The sequence below is a fragment of the Phoenix dactylifera genome, unplaced genomic scaffold (genome assembly GCF_009389715.1).
Source record: "Phoenix dactylifera cultivar Barhee BC4 unplaced genomic scaffold, palm_55x_up_171113_PBpolish2nd_filt_p 001851F, whole genome shotgun sequence".
NCBI lineage: Eukaryota > Viridiplantae > Streptophyta > Magnoliopsida > Arecales > Arecaceae > Phoenix > Phoenix dactylifera.
The window spans coordinates 2,808-25,290 of NW_024069142.1; the positions used below are offsets into that span (position 1 = coordinate 2,808).

General features: G+C 47.3%; 2 long non-coding RNA genes across 11 annotated transcripts; one reads left to right on the top strand and one right to left on the bottom strand.

Annotated features, from left to right (window-relative positions):
- The first annotated feature begins 15,488 nt into the window (after positions 1–15,488).
- Positions 15,489–20,020, top strand: LOC120109137. Of its 10 annotated transcripts, none has more exons than XR_005510165.1 (5): positions 15,489–18,912; positions 19,039–19,110; positions 19,184–19,254; positions 19,370–19,509; positions 19,599–20,020. It is a non-coding gene; the product is annotated as an uncharacterized LOC120109137 (long non-coding RNA). The 10 variants fall into 10 exon arrangements; XR_005510166.1 differs by having other exon boundaries at positions 19,390–19,509; XR_005510164.1 differs by having other exon boundaries at positions 15,489–18,317; positions 18,841–18,912; positions 19,039–19,254; positions 19,390–19,509.
- Positions 20,021–21,435: 1,415 nt separating this feature from the next.
- On the bottom strand, positions 21,436–22,414 carry LOC120109138. The gene is made up of 2 exons (XR_005510169.1): positions 22,212–22,414; positions 21,436–22,103 (listed from the first exon to the last, which is right to left on the bottom strand). It is a non-coding gene; the product is annotated as an uncharacterized LOC120109138 (long non-coding RNA).
- Between the last annotated feature and the right edge of the window lie 69 nt (positions 22,415–22,483).

The window sequence follows — 22,483 nt, forward strand, 5'->3', positions numbered from 1 at the left end:
GCTGATGTATTTTGCCTGGTCGGCGGCCGATGTACCTGGGATCGACCCGGAGGTCATTTCTCACGCCCTCAACGTCGACCCAACCCACCGACCAGTAAAGCAGAAGAAGAGACACTGTGCCCCGGATCGGATCCGAGTGGTCGACCAGGAGGTAGACAAGCTCTTGGAGGCAGGATTCATAAGGGAGGTCAGCTACCCCGAATGGCTGGCAAATGTCGTACTTGTCCGGAAGGCGAGCAGGAAGTGGAGGATGTGCGTCGACTACACCGACCTGAACAAGGCGTGCCCCAAGGATAGCTTTCCGCTTCCACGGATAGACCAACTGGTCGACGCGACTTCCGGATACCAGCTGCTGTCTTTCATGGACGCCTTCTCCGGCTACAACCAAATAATGATGGCTCCACAGGACGAGGAGAAAACTGCCTTTATAACAGACCGGGGGCTGTACTGTTACAAGGTAATGCCCTTTGGTCTGAAGAATGCTGGCGCCACTTACCAGCGCCTCGTCAACAAAATCTTCAAAGGGCAAATCGGCCGGAACATGGAGGTGTACGTGGACGATATGCTGGTGAAGAGCCGCCATGCCGACCAGCACATCGCGGATCTGAAGGAGACTTTTGCCACCCTGCGGAAGTTTCGCATGAAGCTGAACCCAGCGAAGTGCGCCTTTGGCGCTTCGGCCGGGAGGTTCCTCGGTTTCATTGTCAACCAGCGGGGGATCGAAGCCAACCCTGACAAAATCAAGGCCATCCAAGATATGTCCCCTCCGACCAAAGTGAAGGAGGTTCAGGAGCTCGCTGGAAGGGTCGCCGCGCTCGGACGATTCGTGGCAAAATCGGCCGAACGCTGCCAACCGTTCTTCAAGGTGTTGAAGCGCCCGAAAGACTTCCTTTGGACGGCCGAATGTCAAGTGGCATTCGACCAACTCAAGGAGTACTTGGCGTCTCCTCCCCTGCTGTCCAAGCCGCAAGAGGGGGAGATGCTCTACCTCTATCTGGCGGTCTCCCCAACCGCAGTCAGCGCAGTACTGGTTCGGGAAGAGGCAAAGCTCCAGAAGCCTGTGTACTACATCAGCCGGGTCCTACGGGATGCCGAGACGCGGTATACGAAGGCGGAAAAGATCGCCTTCGCGCTGCTCACCGCGGCCAGGAGGCTTTGCCCCTATTTCCAAGCTCATTCCCGTCACCCTCTTGACCGATCAACCACTGCGGCAGATCCTCAGCAATCCTGAGAATGCGGGACGGCTGGTGAAGTGGGCAGTAGAACTTGGTGAGTTCGACATCCGCTACCAGCCCCGACCCGCCATCAAGGCCCAGGTGCTCGCGGACTTCCTCGCTGAGTGCACTGTGCAGGAGGCGGAACCTAGGCCGCCGGAAACACCCAGCCTCGACCTCCCAATCTGGACGCTTCACATTGATGGGTCGTCGAACCCCGAAGGTGGAGGGGCCGGGCTGGTCCTTACCAGTCCCGATGGAGTGATAGCCGAGTATGCCTTGAGGTTCGGATTTCCAGTGACCAACAACGAGGCGGAATACGAGGCCCTAGTCACAGGACTCAAACTCACCAAGGAGCTCGGCATCCGGCGTTTGAAGGTCTTCACCGACTCCCAGCTGGTGGTCGGGCAGGTCCGAGGGGAGTTCGAGGCTCGGAGCCCGACCATGCAGAGCTATGTCTGGAAGGTGCAAGCACTCATTCCCGACCTCGGCAGTGTTGACATTCAGCAGGTCCCAAGAAGCGAAAATGCCAGGGCCGACAGGCTGTCCCGCTTGGTGGGCGCAGACGCGCACAACTTGTCGAGGGCGATCTACCTGGAGACCCTGGATGCCCCGAGCATCGGCGAGGCCGGAGCGGTGATGGCGATTGATCCGGAGCCATCTTGGATGGACCCGCTCGTCGCCTACCTCGCCGAAGGGATCCTCCCAGAGGACGAAGATCAAGCTCGGCGACTCGTCATGAAGTCCGCCCACTACGTACTCTATGAAGGGAGGCTGTATCGGACCTCGTTCACCGCCCCCCTCTTAAGGTGCCTCCGCCCCTCGGAAGCGGCCTATGCCCTCAGCGAAGTCCACGAAGGCATCTGCGGATCGCACCTGGGGGCTAGGTCCTTGGCGCATAAGATCATGAGGCAAGGCTATTATTGGCCTACCTTGTTGGAGGACTCAAAGGATCATGTGCGGAAATGCGACGCCTGCCAGCGCCACGCCAACGTCCAGAGAGTCCCTTCTGTCCCCTTGGCACCAATCACTGCACCCTGGCCCTTCGCCCAGTGGGGAATGGATATCCTCGGACCATTCCCCGTCGCTTCAGCTCAGCGGAAATTTTTGATTGTTGCAATCGACTACTTCACCAAGTGGGTGGAGGCAGAGCCGCTGGCCACTATCACGGAGGTGCAAGTCCGGAAGTTCGTGAAGAAGAACATCATTGTCCGATTTGGGGTACCTCGGGTCCTCATCTCGGATAATGGGCGACAGTTCGACAACAAGCATTTCCGTGACTTCTGCGAGGAGTTCGGGATCGAGCATCGGTTCACATCTGTGTCGCATCCCCAAACCAACGGCGAGGCCGAGGTCACAAATCGGACAATCCTCCAAGGAATCAAAGCACGAATCGGTCGGACGGGGCAAGCTTGGGTCGAAGAACTCGAGAATGTCCTTTGGGCGTATCGGACCACGCATCGGACCCCTACCGGGGGAGACGCCTTTCAGCCTAACCTATGACACGGAAGCCGTTGTCCCCGTGGAGCTCGGACTCCCCTCACCTCGGGTAGCCGCGCACCGACCCGAGGCCAATTCGGAACAACTCCGAGGGAACCTGGATCTCTTGGAAGAAGCGAGGGAAATGGCGCAGGTTCGGATGGCGATGTATCAGCGGAGGGTGGCCCGATATTACAACTCCAAGGTCCGACCGAAGCTTTTCAGAATCGGAGATCTGGTGCTAAGGCGAGCTAAAGCATCTCGACCTGCGGAAGGTGGGAAGCTAGCGCCAAATTGGGAAGGCCCATATAAGGTTCGCTGGGTAAACCGACCTGGCTCCTACCAGCTGGAGGCCCTAGATGGTCGAGAAATTCTAAGGAGCTGGAATTCCGCTAACCTGCGGATGTATTACCAGTAGAACGACGATGCCAGAAAGACAGTTCAAAAATGTATAACACTTTGCATTTCAATAATTTCTGGTTACAACGGCGTGCTCGTGTGATTACAAGGAATTCCCAGGGGGGAATTAGGGTGTAAAGAAAGTAAAGAAGAGGTGGAGACTCCGAGGAGCTGAAGATCTGGGATCCCGAAACCTCCATCTGAAGCGGTTGCAATCCCGTCGGAAGTGGGTGCTTCCAACCGGAGGCGCCATCAGCATCTCACGAAAGAGATGAAGAGCCGGCGCGGATGAAGAAGAAGTGGACGAAGGAGAAGTCCACACTGCCTCCAACCGGAGGCGCCATCCACGCCCCACGAAGAGGATGAGGAGCCGCCGCCGACGAAGCTCCCGCTGCCTCCAGAGGAACGCCACCTCCAAGGGATATTCCGGACCTCCCCAGTGTTAGGGGAGAGAAGGAATACGAGGGGGAAGAGCATATGGAGGCGCGGTCCCGGATCAGGCGTCTGGTGCAGAGCTCAATCGGGAGGCTGAACTTCAAGGAGGGGAGATGTGATCCCGGATGAAACGCCTAGAGCGGAGTTCCGCCGGGGAGACCCTCCTTGCTGATCCCAGATGAAACGGCTAGTTGGCTGAAGTCGCGAGGGGCGCGCCTCCCGTTCCTTCGGCAGGAGTCTCTCAGCCATGCGCCAGAGAGAAGGTCCACGATCCATGGCAACTTGAACAGCTCCGGCTTGGCAGGCTCCATCGCACCTGCACCTATATTTATAGCCAAACTGCGGCCCCCCGGTCGTTCCGATACGGGTGGCTCCAATAAATGCGGGCGCATTGAATCCGGAGCCGATCCGGCTCTCAAGGCGTATCTTCCCGCGATTTCCTAAGCGTCATTCTCCTTAATCGCATTTTTTGTGCAGGACACTCCGGGTGGCCTGTACCCCTAGGTCCACGTATCTCCGCTCGCGCCCAGGCCGCATCCGCTTCGAAGAACGCGCGCATCGCGGCCGCTTAACTGACACTCCTCGCAAGCAGCAACTGGCGATCCGATTTCCCAGGTAACGCATCAATTAGCGTTTAATGCCCTTCTGGTGTTCCCCAGGCAATGCTTGGGGAAGAGGAGAAACACGATCGCAGCTGGCCACGGAGAAACCCCGTCGGGCTGCAAGCGACAGGCGCATGGCCAACGAGCGGAATTTCCCGAAGCACGGCCCTCGGATGCCAGGCTAACCCGATGACCATCCCGGGTGCAGACTAGCCTGAAGCCCCGACCGGTCGCCTCGGCTTGCGCCAGCCTTGGCCGACCAACGAGCGGAATTTCCCGAGGCACGGCCCTCGGATGCCAGGCTAACCCGATGATCATCCCGGGAGCAGACTAGCCTGAAGCCCCGACCGGTCGCCTTGGCTTGCGCCAGCCTTGGCCGACCAACGAGCGGAATCTCCCGAGGCTCGGCCCTCGGATGCCAGGCTAACCCGATGATCATTCCGGGAGCAGACTAGCCTGAAGCCCCGACCGGTCGCCTTGGCTTGCGCCAGCCTTGGCCGACCAACGAGCGGAATTTCCTGAGGCCTAACCCTCGGATGCCTGGCTTAGTGCCGGAAGAATTTCCTGAGGCCTAACCCTCGGATGCCTGGCTTAGCGCCGGAAGAATTTCCTGAGGCCTAACCCTCGGATGCCTGGCTTAGTGCCGGAAGAATTTCCTGAGGCCTAACCCTCGGATGCCTGGCTTAGCGCCGGAAGAATTTTCTGAGGCCTAACCCTCGGATGCCTGGCTTAGTGCCGGAAGAATTTCCTGAGGCCTAACCCTCGGATGCCTGGCTTAGCGCCGGAAGAATTTCCTGAGGCCTAACCCTCGGATGCCTGGCTTAGCGCCGGAAGAATTTCCTGAGGCCTAACCCTCGGATGCCTGGCTTAGTGCCGGAAGAATTTTCTGAGGCCTAACCCTCGGATGCCTGGCTTAGTGCCGGAAGAATTTCCTGAGGCCTAACCCTCGGATGCCTGGCTTAGCGCCGAAAGAATTTCCTGAGGCCTAACCCTCGGATGCCTGGCTTAGCGCCGGAAGAATTTCCTGAGGCCTAACCCTCGGATGCCTGGCTTAGCGCCGGAAGAATTTCCTGAGGCCTAACCCTCGGATGCCTGGCTTAGTGCCGGAAGAATTTCCTGAGGCCTAACCCTCGGATGCCTGGCTTAGCGCCGGAAGAATTTCCTGAGGCCTAACCCTCGGATGCCTGGCTTAGTGCCGGAAGAATTTCCTGAGGCCTAACCCTCGGATGCCTGGCTTAGTGCCGGAAGAATTTCCTGAGGCCTAACCCTCGGATGCCTGGCTTAGCGCCGGAAGAATTTCCTGAGGCCTAACCCTCGGATGCCTGGCTTAGTGCCGGAAGAATTTCCTGAGGCCTAACCCTCGGATGCCTGGCTTAGCGCCGGAAGAATTTCCTGAGGCCTAACCCTCGGATGCCTGGCTTAGCGCCGGAAGAATTTCCTGAGGCCTAACCCTCGGATGCCTGGCTTAGCGCCGGAAGAATTTTCTGAGGCCTAACCCTCGGATGCCTGGCTTAGCGCCGGAAGAATTTCCTGAGGCCTAACCCTCGGATGCCTGGCTTAGTGCCGGAAGAATTTCCTGAGGCCTAACCCTCGGATGCCTGGCTTAGTGCCGGAAGAATTTCCTGAGGCCTAACCCTCGGATGCCTGGCTTAGCGCCGGAAGAATTTCCTGAGGCCTAACCCTCGGATGCCTGGCTTAGGGCCGGAAGAACTTCGAGAGTCAGGAGTCGGCAAGACGCTGCCAAGGGTTAAAAAGAAAAAAAAAAGAAGAGGAGGACGAAAGCGAGATGAAGAAACATTCGACTTGTATTAATTTTCATTGTTTCAGGGCCAAGGCCCATACAATTTGGCAAAATGCCGACATACAAAAAAAGAGGACAACGAAAGGTACAAGAGGTCAGCTTGGAGGAACCCCCCGGGTCGGGAGCGTCGGGCTCGTCCGTAGGGGGTAGGGAGGCGGTAGGAGAATCAGCAGGCGATGGCGCCGGAGAGGAGTCGAGAAGGGAAATCCCACTCAGGTCAACTTCGGGGGTACTTAGCCGACACCCTTGCCAGGCCCTCCTCGAAGCCTAAGATGAAGGATTCGGACCCCGCGTCCGACGCGTCACGGACGAACTCGTCAGACTGACGATAGGCCTGTACCGCCTCCGACATATCACGGGTGAACTCGGCGGACTGACGATAAGCCTGTACCGCCTGGCGCCCGATCTCCGCACTCTTCTCGGTCAGCGCCGCCTCTGCTCGCTCCGTAATCTGAGCCTTAGCCTCCAAGACCTTCGCCACAATCCGGTCCTCAGCCTCGGAGGAGACCCTCAGCAGATTAGCCTGAGCCTCCTTACGCTCCGCCTCTGCAGCAGTGCGAGCGGCCTCAGCTTCCTCCAGGCGCGAACGGAGCTCTTGGTCGTTCGCGCGGGACCTCTCCAAGGCTGACTCCAATTCGCCCAGTTTGGCTTCAAGAGACCGGGTTCGGTTGCGGGCGCTATCGGCAGACCGCTGAGCCTTCTCCCACCTCTCTCGATAGCCCGCGACCTTCCGGGACTGCTTTTCAGCTCGTTCCTCCGCCTTCTTAACCCTGCTTTCGAGGCCCGAGGCGACTTTTGAGTTGCTCCCGAGCTTCCAACAGTTGCTTCTCGAGGGCGGCGAAGCCGAGTGCCTGCTCTTCGGCCTCCCGGAGCCTCGCCTCGAGGTCCCCAGTCGTCCTGCCCGCCACAGCCTGGCCTCCCTCTTCCACTGCTTTCAGTCGGTCCTCGGCCTTCGCCAGAAGCCCCGCCTGTTCCTTGTAGCACTCCTCTAGACGGATCATGTACTGGGCGAGCTAAGAGATAGGAAAAGTGAGGGCGTCAGGCGGAGAACAACAGAGCTAATAAATGGTGAAAAGCGGCCAGAAGAACACTCACCGACATGAGACAGACACAGCTGGCAGCCCCGACGTCAGAGACCCCCAACTCCCGGACCCGCCGACGGTCCTTCTCCAGCAGCACTGTTTCGATGAGGTTTCGGGCGCCATCGGTAGTGAAGGCCGACCCCGATTTCTTCCCGGAGCCGGATGGTGGTTCTGCAGCCTTACCCTTATCCATCGCCTAGGGAAGAGTCCTGCTGATTGTGCTCGGGGCGGGGGTCACTCCAGGAATTGATAGGGCCCTGCTCGGCCGGGGCCTCGGCGCGTCCCTCCTCGGATCATCAGGAGCCGGCTGAGTCGAAGGCCGGGCCGGGGACCGATCACGTCCGACCCGTCCGTCTCGAGCGGGCTCGGATGATACCTCCGGAATAGCGGCAGTCTCACCACCGGAGGGCTGATACAGCGTCAGCTGCCGGTCCGTGCCCACGGCGTCTCCCTGATCGGTGGGCCCGGACTCGTCGGTCGGCGTCGGAGGCACCTCCTTGCGGGACTTCTTTGCCGGCGGGGCCCCGCTCGGAGGAGCTCGTTTCCTCCTCCGGACCGCTTCCAGTAGGGACGACCTACCAACAGCCGGTCCCTTGTCCGACCGCATGACGTCGTCAATCTCTGCAACAAGAACGAGATGGTCGAGGGCTGAGAAACCGAAGGAAAGAACGAGACGAAAGAGGAGAAAAGAGTCAAAAAAGAAATGGTGGCGGGCTCACGGTCGGTGGGGACCGAGCTCAGACCGACATTCACCAAGGTATCCTCGGAAATAAGGCGGGCCACCGGGGGGAGCTGGCCCTCGGCAACCAACCCCTTCAAGGCGGCCAAGCCATCGGATTCCTCCCTCGACAGTCTCGATAGGCCGATCGGGGACTTCATCGGCGTCTCCCAGGTCGCCCTGATTTCCCAAGAGGGATCTACATCGATGAAGAAGAAACGCTCCTTCCAGCCGTGAATGGAGGAAGGAGCCTCTTTGACGAGGCCGCACCCTCGCCGCGCCGCAAAGCACCACCACCCTTTGTCCTGGGGGTGGCCACTCAGGCTGTAGAACTCCCAAAAAACATTCAGAGTGGCGGGAATCTCGTGCATGCGGCAGAGAACCTGGAAGACCGTCAGGGCACGCCACGAGTTCGGCACCAGTTGCGTCGGCGCAACTCTTAAACCCCGGAGTACCTGCACGACTAAGTCCGAAGGGGGAAAGCGGAACCCAGCCTGGAGAATGCCCTCATTGATGGCGATCTTCCCTGGAGGAGGATGGGACATCCTCTCCTCAGGCCCCGGGAGCGTAACGTTGCAGGCCTCGGGAAGGTGGTACCGAGCCACGAGTTTGTCTAAGTCTTCGGCGACCAGCTCCGACTTAATGTGGTCTGCTCTCACTTCGCCCATTCCTAATGGCCAATAAACCTACGGTCAGGATGGGGACAAGAAGGGGGGAAAGACCGGGACGACTGGGGTACACTAGTACAAAAGGAGAAAGTATGAAGAGCCCTAAGTAGAAGAATGGGGTAACTCACCGGAAGAGAAGGAAGAACGGCTCCGAGAGCGTCAAAGGAGAAGCAAGCGAACAGTCCGACGGCAACAACGGCAGCGCAAAGGGGAAACTCGAAAATGTCTGTAAAGAGGAAGACGGACGGGGGAGGGTCTCCGGTTAAATAGGCGGAAAGGCGGGTGATGCCTCGATGACGCCAGAGGACGCCTGGCCGCCGAAGGGTCGCTCGCGCCCCAAAGGCGAATCGACACCATTAAGGAAGGATGTCCGCCGAAATCCTCAGACTGCCAGATCAGCAACAACCGCCATACGCCATAAAGAAGGCGGGGAGCTCGAAGCGCGCGCGCCTCTCCGAGGGATGGCGGCAATCTCGAAGCATCACTCCCTTCACCCGTTCCCCTTCTGGTTCCAGGCTCGGAAGTGGGGGGCTACTGTTACGGGGGAACTAAGCCGCCATGCTCCACGTGACCGGCACGCACGCCCATGAAGACTACGGCTGTCCTTTGATCCAGCAATCCGACCCCGAGTCGGACATCTTCGGCTCCACAGCCCGACCTCGAGTCGGCTGCCCTTTGATCCAGCAATCCGACCCCGAGTCGGACATCTTCGGCTTCGCAGCCCGACCCCGAGTCGGCTGCCCCTTAATCTAGCAATCCGACCCCAAGTCGGATGTCCTCAGCAACGCAGCCCGACCCCGAGTCGGCTGCCCCCCTGATCCAGCACTCCGACCCCGAGTCGGAGATCTCTTGATAACGACAGGCTGCTTCCCAGAGGCACGCCGAGGCCTCCTGCTCCACTACTCCCTGCAACGGCTGTATCCGATGCTGTTCCACGATCTCCTGTATCAACCGTACAAAGCGGAACTCCACTACGCCCTGTCATGGCCGTACCCAGCGCTGCTCCACGACGCCCAGTAACGGCCATGTCAGTGGCCACTCCATCGCGCCCCACGATGACAAACCCCCCTGAGAGACCCCCCAGCCAGGTATATATGCGGCTGGGGGGAGAAGGGGGGGTAAGCAATATCTTCCAGAGCACTCTCTTGCTTGCGATTATCATCTCTCCTCCTCCTCCAATCTCCTCTGACTTGATCGTCGGAGGGCCCCCACTACCCCAGTGGTGGTGCGAGGCTTGCTTGCAGGTTTCCCGGTGGAAGGTGGAGCGTAACCAACACCAACCAAGACAACTCAGACGGAACCCCGTTCACACCGCTGTGTCAATCGTTCTCGGTTTGGACCACCAGCAACAGATACGAATACAAATCAGATACTAAAAATATGGATATACATATGGATATAAGTTAGGTAATTAAACTTTATGACCACAAAATCAAAGAAATTACTAAGTAGATGGTAAATCAAGTTAATAACTTGTTAATATGATTATATATTTCTCTTAAAATTTCATGAGTATTATATAAAGTTAAATAGGGTTACAAATAGAATTGAATATTTGAATATGGATCGGATAGTTTTCTATCCATATTCATATTCATTTTTCTTTGTTAAATATGGATATAGATATGGATATTAATCGGATGTTCAAATTTCTATCTATATTTAGATAGATTTGGATGCAAAAATGAATCTGAACAAATATTATCTAGTCCACTTTAACCCCTAGATTTGACTCTTTAATCCAAGTAGGATATAGGGTTGGGGCTTGGGAGTCGGGGTTCAGGCTTTGGACTGAAACTTAGTAGGCCTTGGCTTCCAAGCTAAAGCCTGATTTGGACTTTCTCAGGCCAAGGTCCCAAGCCAGACTTGAAGGCAGCCCAACCTAATGGGCTTGAGGCTTGCTCAAGACCATTTTTGGCCTTATATTGATCTTGGCAATTCCAACATGAACCAAACCCATTTTTACTAAATGATACATTTAGTAATTTAATATTTGAAATCAACATGTTAATTGGTATTGGAATGGGGGTTGAAAGACCATACATAAATATAGGTGTTTTTTAAAAGATTTCTATCAGTGTATAAGCTATTTGCCATACTTAATGATCATATTGGCATGTTATATATATATATATATATATATATATATATATATATATATATATTGATCGATCTATCCATCGATCCATCCATTCGATCTATCCATCTATCGATCCATTCGATCCATCCATCGATCCATCCATTCGATCTATCCATCTATCGATCCATTCGATCTATCCATCGATCCATCCATTCGATCTATCCATAGATCCATCCATTCGATCTATCCATCTACCCATCCATCCACCCATCCATTTATCTGTCTATATATGTATATCTATGTGTGTGTATGTATTTATGTTATGTATGTATGTATGTACACATACACATACAAATATTTGTTTGTAGTAGGTTAAAAAGATATATAAAATTAATTTATTTAAGGAAGCAGGTAGATTTGTAGTGCCTTTGGACTTGTTCCGAAGTCTCTTTTTTTTCTTCCTTTCTTTTAACTTCCCCTTTCTATCTACTATATTATTTTAGAATGATCAGTTATATCACAATGCCAACTACTCCTTATCCCTAACTAAATAAGGTTATTTAGGGAAATATGCCTTTTTCTTATAACACAAGTAATATAAAGAGCATAGTTTATAAGACAATCAAGAAAGCTTGGATATCAAGAGTGCACTAATACTATACGAATGGGCTAAATTGAAAAAACAACATGGTACAAATAGACGCACATTCAAATAAATTGCTAGATTTATACTTGGGATGCTTGCCATCCCACACTCAAACCACCAAATGAATTGTTAGATTGAGCAATGATCGGGGTGCTCGGCCTTATGAGCAGCTTTAGGCACTAGCAAGTTGATATCTAATTCAGCTGCCTTCTGCTAGGACAATAAATTTTAATTGTAAAAATAAAAATTAAAACAGCAAATTAAATATATTATTCAACCATATTTCCTTAAATATGAGATTTGTTATAAAAAACAAATCTAAGTTGAAAAGACTAGAAGGAAGAGATCAACAGATTTACAACTTGTTTAACATAAACATTTAAGAAATTGGTGGACTTGTTTAAGATTATATGTCTATTATTTTTTTCTCGATACCCTAATATTTTATATGATCCATTTTTATGTCAAAATGATGTCATAGGATGGAATGAAGACCATTTCTATCTATCTATCTATCTATCTATCTATCTATCTATCTATATGTGTGTGTGTGTGTCGGAGTGTATTTTTGTGTCTATATGTATACGCAAACATATATACGTATGTATTAGGTTATAAGAAAATATAAAATTAATTTATTTAAGGGAGAAGGTAGATTTGTTGTGCCTTTGAACTTATTTCAAAGTCCTATTTATTTTACCTTTTGCTTTCATTTGACTTCCCACTTCTATCGACTATATTATTTTAAAATGATTAGTTATATCACAATACCAACCACTTCTTGTCCCTGGGTAGATTAGGTAATTTTGGAAAATATTCCCCTATTCTTATAACACAAGTAATATAAAGAACATAGTTATAAGGCAATCATGACAGCTTGGAAATCAAGAGTGCATTGACACTGCATGAATGGGCTAAATCAAAAAAACAACATGTTACAAATGGATGCACATTCAAACAAATTGCTAAACTTACACTTGGAGATGCTTGCCATCCCATACTCAATCCGGCAAATGAATTATTAGATTGAGCAAGGATCGGGATGCTCTGCCTCATGAGCAGCTTTAGACACTAGCAAGATGATGTCTAATGAGCTGCCTTCTGCTCAGACAATAAAGCTTGATTATAAAAATAAAAACTAAAACAGCAAATTAAATATATTATTCAACCATATTTCATCAGATATGAGATTGATTATAAAAAACAACTCTAGGTTGAAAAGAATAGAAGGAAGAAATCAACAGAATTACAAGTCGCTGTTTCACATAAACACTTCAGAAATTGGTGGACTTATTCAATATCATATGCCTATTATTTTTTCCGACACCCTAATATTTTATATTATCCATTTCCAAAAATGATGTCATAGGATGGAATGAAGACAGCTTCAAACGACAATAGGCATTTATGATACCTAACACATTTCAGATGCAGCTAAAGTATGGCAAGTTGTGGCCAATTGACGACTAATGTAGGTTCATGGAGACATGGTCGCAAGAACATTTTGGCATGTTTAATCTATCAATAATCAGAGAATTGACAACTAGTTCTAAGATTTGGTCAACTCCATAAAACAGGCAAGAAATCAAATAACATCCTCTTGTAGCCCATCCACAACGACAATAGCTGGTCCGATGGGAACCAGCATCTCCTATTATATCATATACAATAGGGGCTCGTTTGGTTCGCGGGAAGTATTTTCCCTCGTAGGAATATGATTCCTGGGAATCATATTCCTAGAAAGAGGATACCTAGGAAAGTATTTTTGGCATGTTTGGTTAACCATGGAAAAGTGACAAATTTCCAAAGTGCTTATGTTTGGTTGACCATCCACTTTCCTAGAAAAGTTATGTATAATTCCTATTATGCCCTTAATAAAAATTAGTTCTTTAATGCCTCTTTAATGCTTCTTTAATGTTGAAGGGTCTTTTTGGAAAAAAATAAAAAAGGAGTGATTCCCACCTCATAGGAAAGTAACTTTCCCATGTTTCTCATGGGAAAGACTTTCCCATGAAATGTGGGAATCATATTCCCATGGGAATACAACTTTTCCATCTCTCTCCTTTGAAAACTCTAACCAAACAAGAGGCATTTCATTACTTTTCCGTTGACCACACTTTCCCCCCTCCTTTTCCTGCGAACCAAACGAGCCCTAGAAGTAGTATAAATGCAAACTTCAATGATATCATTCCTACATGTCAACTAACTATAATTAACCACTCAGCTGAACAATTCAAACTCTAACAAATCTCTAGACATTTGATAATCGATAAACATGCTGATCATTATTCAGTTACTCTATCTCTTATCTAGGATTACTTCCAGGTTCTGGGAAAGAGTGGAGATGGCGATGCATGGGCCAACCTAGTTTATCTTACAATTTTAATGGGAGAAACTTTATGCAGCTAGAGTCTTTTTTCTTTTTTGGGTAAACAACTTGATTCTTTTTTTTTTAATATATAACTAACACATTCGTAGGAGACTCCAACAGTGCTGGGAAAGTTTGCTTTTCAATTATTTTTCCTAATTAGACTCTCCTAAGCCATCAAGGTTTTTTAAGATCTTCCAACCGACTCAATATTGCTTTCTCTTTTTTTTTTCATTTCCCCCATTCACGTCCTCACAAGCAACTCTTTGTTCTGATATTATATTGATCATTTTATTCCAGATGCACCCTATTTTTTGGTGTATTTTTCCTTTTTTTTTTAAATTTTTCTTTTTTTTTTTTAATAATGTGCATAGCAAGTGCAATATACTAGTGTGAGAGATGCTGAGCTCAGCCATAAAACAGAAGATGCCAGTTGAGTTAAATCTTTTTGTATCTGAACAAGACTAGAAGTGCAAGACTAGACAATATAATATAATGTACAACTTTTTGATTGCCATGACCTTTTCAGAAGCTATAGAGGAAATGCATCTCAAATACAACAATTAGTAGGTATAAGAGAGGGATTAATGTCAGACCCGAAGGACAAATGATTGATTTACTCATTCAAAGTAATGTACGTGAACGATTTTTTTAACAATATATAATTTACTGCAACGGAGCCCGTAAAGGAGTTGTAGGTACTATTGTACGGACATTAGATACCAAATACCTCACGCGGTGCAGATTATTGGAAAAAGTCAGCACTATCTTGCGTAAGACCATGGATAGCCTTCATCATCTTTAACTAACATTTGGCCACCACTCATTATTTTAAACCAGCATTAATAGAACCTTAAGCTCCATTAATAAAACTTAAGCTCCTCAAAACACATATTGCCTGGTCATTGATATGATAATAGTATCCATTAAACCAACCTCGTCAACCATTAAAGATTGGTTATAAAAGGGATAGGGGCTTCTATGAATCAGCTAGCCTATACTTACAGAGACTTGGAGATTTGCTTGGCTATTGAAGTGCCACAGCCATGACCATGGCGTCTCTGGAGAAGAATAGGCTTAGGCTCTCAGTGTTACTATGTGTCATAATCCGCAGTGTTATGACAGAGGCATTCTACGAACCCAAATCTCCTCCACCACCATCTCCATCTCCGTACTACTATTATTCACCTCCACCACCACCCAATTACTATCACTCTCCATCTCCACCTCCTTACAATTACTCCTCACCTCCTTCGACATCTTACAAGTACTCATCACCGCCTCCGCCACCCTACTATGACCATCCTTATTATTATCACTCTTCATCTCCACCTCCTTATGAGTACTCCTCACCTCCGCCGCCATACAAATACTACTCGCCTCCTCCACCCCCTTACTATTATCACTCTCCACCTCCACCAGCTTACAAATATTCCTCTCCTCCTCCACCCCCCTACTATTATCAATCTTATAAATATCCCTCACCTTCACCACCTTACAAGTACTCCTCACCCCCTCCACCATACCAATATTACTATCACTCTTACAAATATCCCTCTCCTCCACCACCTTATATGTATTCCTCACCTCCTCCGCCTCCCTACTACTATCACTCTTACAAACACTACAACAAATATGAGCTTTGCCGACTCTTTTATCCCGACGCTAGGGGAAAGCGTCGGAAAAGTTTGGCTCAGATCCAGCCTTTGCCGACGCTTTATTGTAGGGTCGGTAAAGGTTTACTTACATACAACGACGCTTGAAAGCGTTGAGAAAAGATTAAAATACGACGACGCATAAAAGCGTCGTCCTCGAGAGCCGACTTCCCACCTCCATCGAGAGCCGGTGCTTCCCCGCTGCCGTCTTCCTCCTTCCGTTCGCCCAGCCCCCTCTAAAATTCGGTCGATGCCCTACTTGTGCGCGCGCCGACTTCCCACGTCCATCGCGAGCCGGTGCTTCCCCGCTGCCGTCTTCCTCCTTCTCCTCTGAGGTAAGCCTCCTCCTCCTCCTCCTCCTCCTGCTGCTGCTCGTCCTCCTCCTCCTCCTCCTCCTGCTGCTGAGCAGATCAAATGATTGCGACCAAGAGATCGTTGCAATGGATGCTGGGAAGGGCGATTGGGGCGAGGAGCATGTGCGCCCTTCCCCACAAATCCGCCCCCTTCTCTTCCGAGGAACTGATGAGAATGGAACACCAGTATAGCGCTCATAAGTAAGCTATGTTGTTGTACCCCACACCACTCCCCTTCTTAGATCTCAAATTCTTGCGGCCTTGATCTAATGCTTTCCTCACTTAGATCCTCTGTTATTTATGTAGATTTATTATATTTGGTTTTGTTGGATGTCGATGCTACCAGGTCTCTGACTCGGTCGATCTTGGTTTTGTTGGGAAGGAAGAAATGTTTGTCAATGTTTCTGTGTTTTGTTTATGGGTTTATCTATGGTTTTGACAAGTCTGGTTGGTGCATGATGATATGCTGATTGAAATTGGAGGGTTGCCATGGCTTTTAAGAGTTAGTGATGCTGATTTTCAGCTGATGCTAATTTTTGATACGATGAGAATTGGTGCTATTCTTGCTTTGTTGTTTGGCTTTTTGCTCAGTAAACTTGGAATTTTTGGGCTTGGTTTGATCTGCTGCTGTAGTTTGTGGTAGTCGTATAAACCGGTGATGAATCAAGGCTTTGCTCTTGTATACAGCAGTACTAATGTTGGAGCTTCTAATACACTTGATACCTGTTTAGAAGCAACAAAATACTTAGTTGGCTTTTTTCTGATCAACTTCATGCTCTGATATGTTGGCTGTCTCTATAGTGGTCGTCTTCTGCTTGTGCGCTTTTAATAGTCCACGCTGCATTGCAAGTTCTAACTTTGTCTCATGAAAAACCATGAAATTAGGTTTACATATAAGGACATTGAAACATGTGTAACTATATATTGAAGAGATTGTAGGAGTCTGTTGATGATAGTGCTGATTCTGCTGAAGAACATTTCCACATTTGATACGCTTGTGAGGAGACAGAGACTTGGATGGATGTTGAAGGGTTAGGGTAGTGGATTCATGGACTTTATATAACGTACATGGAAGTTGTGGAAAGGAATAGAGATGGCATTTTGTTGGATCTAAGCATTATCTTATATGTCTTTGTTGGTTCTAGAGGAAATATATGGCGATGAGGCTGGGCTGGGCTTGGAGCATGGCTTTTTTTTTACCCCTGGTTACCTAATTAGTCAAAAGTTGCTTCCTTAGTTATCAAGACAAATGAGATGACTTGGTTGGGGTCCCCAAACCCCAAGGAGACGATGAACCAAAGCTGACGAGAGGGATCCCTTCAAATTGTGGGAACTGTAGTTGTCTCTGCCAGTTGGATCACTAGTCCGGCAACAACTGTGCATTTCAAAGCTTCAACTGCAAATGAAAAGGTTTGCTTCGGAAATTACAAAAAAAAACCCAGAGAGAGAGAGAGAGAGAGATAGAGAGAGAGGGGCTTTTGTGGGGTGGGGGGTACCTGCAGTCTGAGCTTATTCGCATGGAAGATTTTAAGATACAGATGCAATGCTTGATGAATCAGAAGTCATGGGCACAAGGAATTAAATTAACATCGACGGACATGCATCGCACGTTCTATACACCACAAGAATAAGTACTTCATATTTATTCATGTCGTAGCATGATTTTGCTAAGCCAGCAAGCTACAATTTGTACTTATTTTCTAATCTATCTCGAATTAGTTTACGGAAACATAGATCATCACATTATAATTCCCAAATCCTATTCATAAATTATTTCAATATTATTTCAGGTTCTTTTTGTTGGAAATTTTATTCATGATGCACAGAAGGATCAGCTGCAGAGTAGTTACTCTAATAAAACAACATGTGTGAGTAACTTTCCTCTAAAAGAAAAAAAGAAGAAGATGACTCACTTTGATAGCATCATTCCTCAAGTCTGATTTTGACTTTCGGACATTTATCAACTTGACAGATCATTGGTATGGTGATAGCATAGACATTTTTCACTCGTATTAATCCCTGCTTGTCCTATCTTGGATATGTTCTATTGCTACTTTCAAGGTCAACATTATTTCAATCATATACTTTTGTTATTGTTGCTTAGCATCTACTTTATTTTATGGTTCTGTGAAGTTTACATTGGAGAAGAGGACGGTCACTCTTATGTGGATCTTTTCGAACTAAGATGTTGTGCACGCTAGATGACTTCTTTCCTTGTTTCTTTCACTCTTTAAACATTAAGGGTTCTGCTTCACTACAACTGCACTTGCTCTCAGTTCAGGCTAGTTAGCTTTCAAGGCATTTTGTATTTTGAGCTACAAGTTTATCATGGTTCCAATTGAAGGCTTAATTTTAAAGGGTAGCCATTGGTTGGTCCTTAAATCATGTGTCTTCTTTAAAGTGCGCAACACAAGTTTGTTTCATGTTTGACTGTTTATATATATGAGCTCAGGGGAGATCATGCACCTGGATATCTGATATCTGGTCATTACGCTATTGATTAACTTCAAATCAATTTTTCCTGCAGGCACTAGGGCCTAACATCTTTTGTTGGTTATGCCCTGTATCAAAGTTCAAAGGCTCTGGTCTCCGATTTCCCACTGCATTTGACCTTCCAATATCTACAACACTAACTTGACGTATCAGGTGGCAAAGATAAGAGTAATTTGTCTATAGAAGATGGAAACCATGTAAATTTTTGTGGTTGAGCCTCGCTTGGGAGTGGCACTTACAATCGTGAAGTGCTTGCCCTACGTTTTTGGACTGACACGAGGGCTTCAAGTTACTTCTGTGGGCTGCTTATAAACTACAGGAAGGGTAAGCAGATGGAGTGCCCTTTGCAGGGGGGGGTATCCTAGGGTCTGTAAGTCCCACCATAATAGTCCGGTGAAATCTATTGGGAAGTTATGTGCCTGCCTTCAGGTGATTTATTTTGATATGGAACCTCATAAGCCTTTGACATGTGCTCGATGTTTCCTGTGTTCCACCTGGTGTAGGTTCTGAGAGGCCTGTCTCCTATCCATATTCCTTCTTCCACCTCATTTTCTCCCTTGCCAGCATGTATGCCAAATGTTGGAATCAGACCGAAGTTGGAATATCAATTCCATTCTAGCCTTTATTATTCCAAACAAACATTGCATTAGGCTTACAAAATATCTATTACAGATCTTGTGCTACTTGGTGGATAAGTATTTTATAAACTCAAAATGAGCATAAGGTGCTCTTGTAGGTGCTCTTGTATGCATTTTGAATTCCGTCATATTAACTTTGGCATCTGTATCCAACACTTTGTTGTGGAAAAGAAATAGATAAGCTAAACAATTGTTATTTTTTTTTCCAGATCCAAATACACATATATTATGGATAGAGAATGCAAATGCAAAATTGAAGGCTGTCCATGACATCGAAGCAGGTCTGTTAAGGCACAATCTTTGTTCCAGTTACCTTATGAACTATTTGCATTATACTATCCTTTTCTTTTCTACTATGAATGGAAGCTAATTGTCTTGATAATTAATTAATATTTTAACTGGTTTAGGTGAGGAACTGCGGATCTGCTATATTGATGTTAGCATGGGTTATGAGGCTCGGCAGAAAATTCTTGCTGAAGGTTTTGGTTTCAAGTGTAGCTGTCTTCGGTGCTTATCTGGCGAATAACAAGCATTTTTCTTATATTTTAATAGGGATGATCTTACACTCCAAGAGGATTAAAAGTACTGAAGGCGGCTAACAGCAAAGCCCAGGACTCCTGAAGGTAACTAACAGCAAATCCTATTTCAGGGCAGCAGATGGCCCTGCCTCCATTTACACTATGCTGTTGGTAGAGATGCCAACTGGCATTGAAACCAACAAGACTGATGCCAATTCAGTTGTTTCAACCATCATGCAGGGATCACTGGATGAAACAGAGCATGCATTTTCTTTATCTCCAATAGCTCTTTTTTGTTAATGCTTCTCTGAAGCCTAGGACTCTTAACCAGCCCAGTTTTCATGCTCACGTGTTTCTAAGGTTAGTTTTCATGATTATGCTTTTATATGTTCACCTTTGGTTGTAGTTAATTGTGCTCATGTATTAATTCTTTATTGTTGGTCAAACAGGGTGGTACAGTGCAAGTTAGGTTTCAGCCTTACATTGGACAGTATTTAGCAGCAGCAGCGGAAAATGTGGTGACTATTTTTGATGTTGAGACTGACAGAAAGATATACACAGCGGAAAATGATGGGGGCTTCTACTCGGCCATCATTAAAGTTAATTGTTTAATGTGCAATAGAATTATTGAAGCCTTCTGTTTGTTATAATTATTATATTGCTATATTGTATTTGAAGAATAGTTGGAAGAAGGAACAAAAATTGTACCTTATGCATCATGCAGGTTATATACTAGTATTAACTTTAAAATATAGCCCCCATATCGTAGATTGTGTACTTAGGAATTTGAGATGTATATTTTTAGAATGTTTTTGAAGTACAATGTAATCAAATATTATAATATGAATGTAATCAAAGTTCTTGTTTGTGACGTGTATTTTGTTATATATGTGATTTAGTGTATTTGTTTTGTTAGAATATAATGTGTACAGGGTATTAAAAATTACTTTTATAATTTTTTTTTTAAAAAAAATCATTTGCCGACGCTTTTAAGCGTCGGCAAAAGCGACCGGCACAACACGGAAAAACTGGCACGCCTTTGAAGTTTGCTGCCGACGCTTAAAAGCGTCGGCACAATACTGAGTAACTGGCACGCCTTTGAAGTTTGCCGACGCTTAAAAGCGTCGGCACAACACTGGGAAACTGGCACGCCTTTGAAGCTTGCCGACGCTTAAAAGCGTCGGCATATGCCACCTTAGCCGACGCTTAAAAGCGTCGGCATAGACCGCCGACGCTTTCTTCACGCGTCGGCCTAAACCGGCCCCACGCCCACCTGCCCGACGTCGGAGCCACGCTTTGGGGAGCGTGGGTGAGAAATTCGCCGACGCTTAAAAGCGTCGGTATAGGCCAAATATAGCGCCGGGAGATATCAATTATTTTGTAGTGAAATATCCCTCTCCTCCACCACCTTATAAGTATTCCTCACCTCCTCCGCCTCCCTACTACTATCACTCTTACAAATATCCCTCTCCTCCACCACCTTATAAGTATTCCTCACCTCCTCCGCCTCCCTACTATTATTATTATTCTCCTCCTCCACCACCAACTAATTATAAATCACCACCTCCACCATACTAATAGAAGTGTCCACCTCCACCACCTTTGTACCATTATTATCTTTCTTATCATCATCCAAGTCACCGCCTACACTACACGAGTCTCACCACCAGCAGCAGCATATACCATTAGTCACCATGCCCACCATCTCAATCCTCTCATCAATCGACTACCCAACATCCCACACCATCATCTCCTTCTCCTTGCTAGTTTAAGCCTCCACCTACACCATCTCCATCCCCTGCCCCACCTTTCACATAAAAATTGTTACCACCTACGCGACACCATCTCCTCATCCACGCAATAATTATCTCCCTGTTGTTGCCATTATCACTATTATCACCACTAGCGTCACGCTAGTATATATTCTCCTACAGCATACATATTTAGAAATCTACTATGGTCTGCTACTCCATCAGGCCTCTATAATATTGTACTGGATATTGTGTAATTCTGAAAACCAGCATGGAGTTCTGATTCCAATATTGTTAACAGCTCCTGTCGATGAATGTTTGTTTTGCCATTATTTTGAGTCTTGGAGCGATTTCCTTGGAGATCTCCATGTTGTACTAGCCCCGTGGTATTCTAATATGGATTGTTTATGTGAGACATATTTATATATATTATTGCTTTAAAAAAAAAGTGAGATGCTTGTGAATTCTCGTTGCAACGGTGCCAGTTCTACGTACATTTGGTTAGGCGACTAAAGCCGACCCACTTTGCTAGGGCTGTCTGTAACCTCTTCTTCTATACTAAACACACTATCAGTTCATTAATAAAAGAAATTAAAAAGAATAAAGGCAATCCAATGACACAAACCTGAAACCGGGAGAGGTCATCGTCGATATATAGGACTTCTAGTTAATATAATAGCATATGATGATTTAAGACGAGAAGAATGCAAAGCCTGCTTTCACTGTAGGGAGAGGCGCATGCTTGGATGGCTACCACGTAATCATCTCGAAAACAAAGAGGATCCCTTCCTCCTTATTTTCCTTTCCAACTTTCTCCATTCCATTTTTGTTCACCAAATGAGGAGGGTCTAGCGATCTTGGCTCTGCCTTCCAAACTCGACCGGAATTCCTTCTTTTACTCTATGAATTGGAGAGGCCGGTGTTGCCTCCTCTTCCTTTTACTCTCCCCATCCCCTTTTTGAGACACCAATGGACCCTCTCTCTCCCTCTCCATTTTCTCTTCTGTCACTAATTTTCTGACCGTGCCATGCCTCCCTTGTTTTGTAGACCTCATAGCTCACTGTATCTTCAACATATTCAGAATTAGAAAAATCACTGTTCTTTCTGCCTGCCACGATCTCTAAAACCAGAATACCAAAACTATATACATCTGACTTGATAGAAAACTGCCCATGCATGACATACTCCGGTGCCATATACCCACTGTAATAAGTTGAGTATATTATTTAAAATACTCTTTACTCAACCAGTGAATGCATTGGTAATTCTTTCAGATAGAGAATGCATAGGTTGTTCAAGATTTCTACTTACAATGTTCCAATGACTTGGTTCGTGGTGCACTGAGTTTGGTCTCCACCAAAAAGCCTAGCCAAACCAAAGTCTGAAATCTTTGAGTTCAAATCTGCATCTAATAAAATATTGCTAGCTTTTAAATCCCGATGTATAATTTTTAATTGAGATTCTTCGTGCAGGTATTGTAGGCCTCGAGCAATCCCACCAATGATCTTGTTCCTTTTTCCCCAGTTTAGCTGTTCGCGCTTTCATGATCTATGTCATACAAACTTGATAATCAATTAAGGATG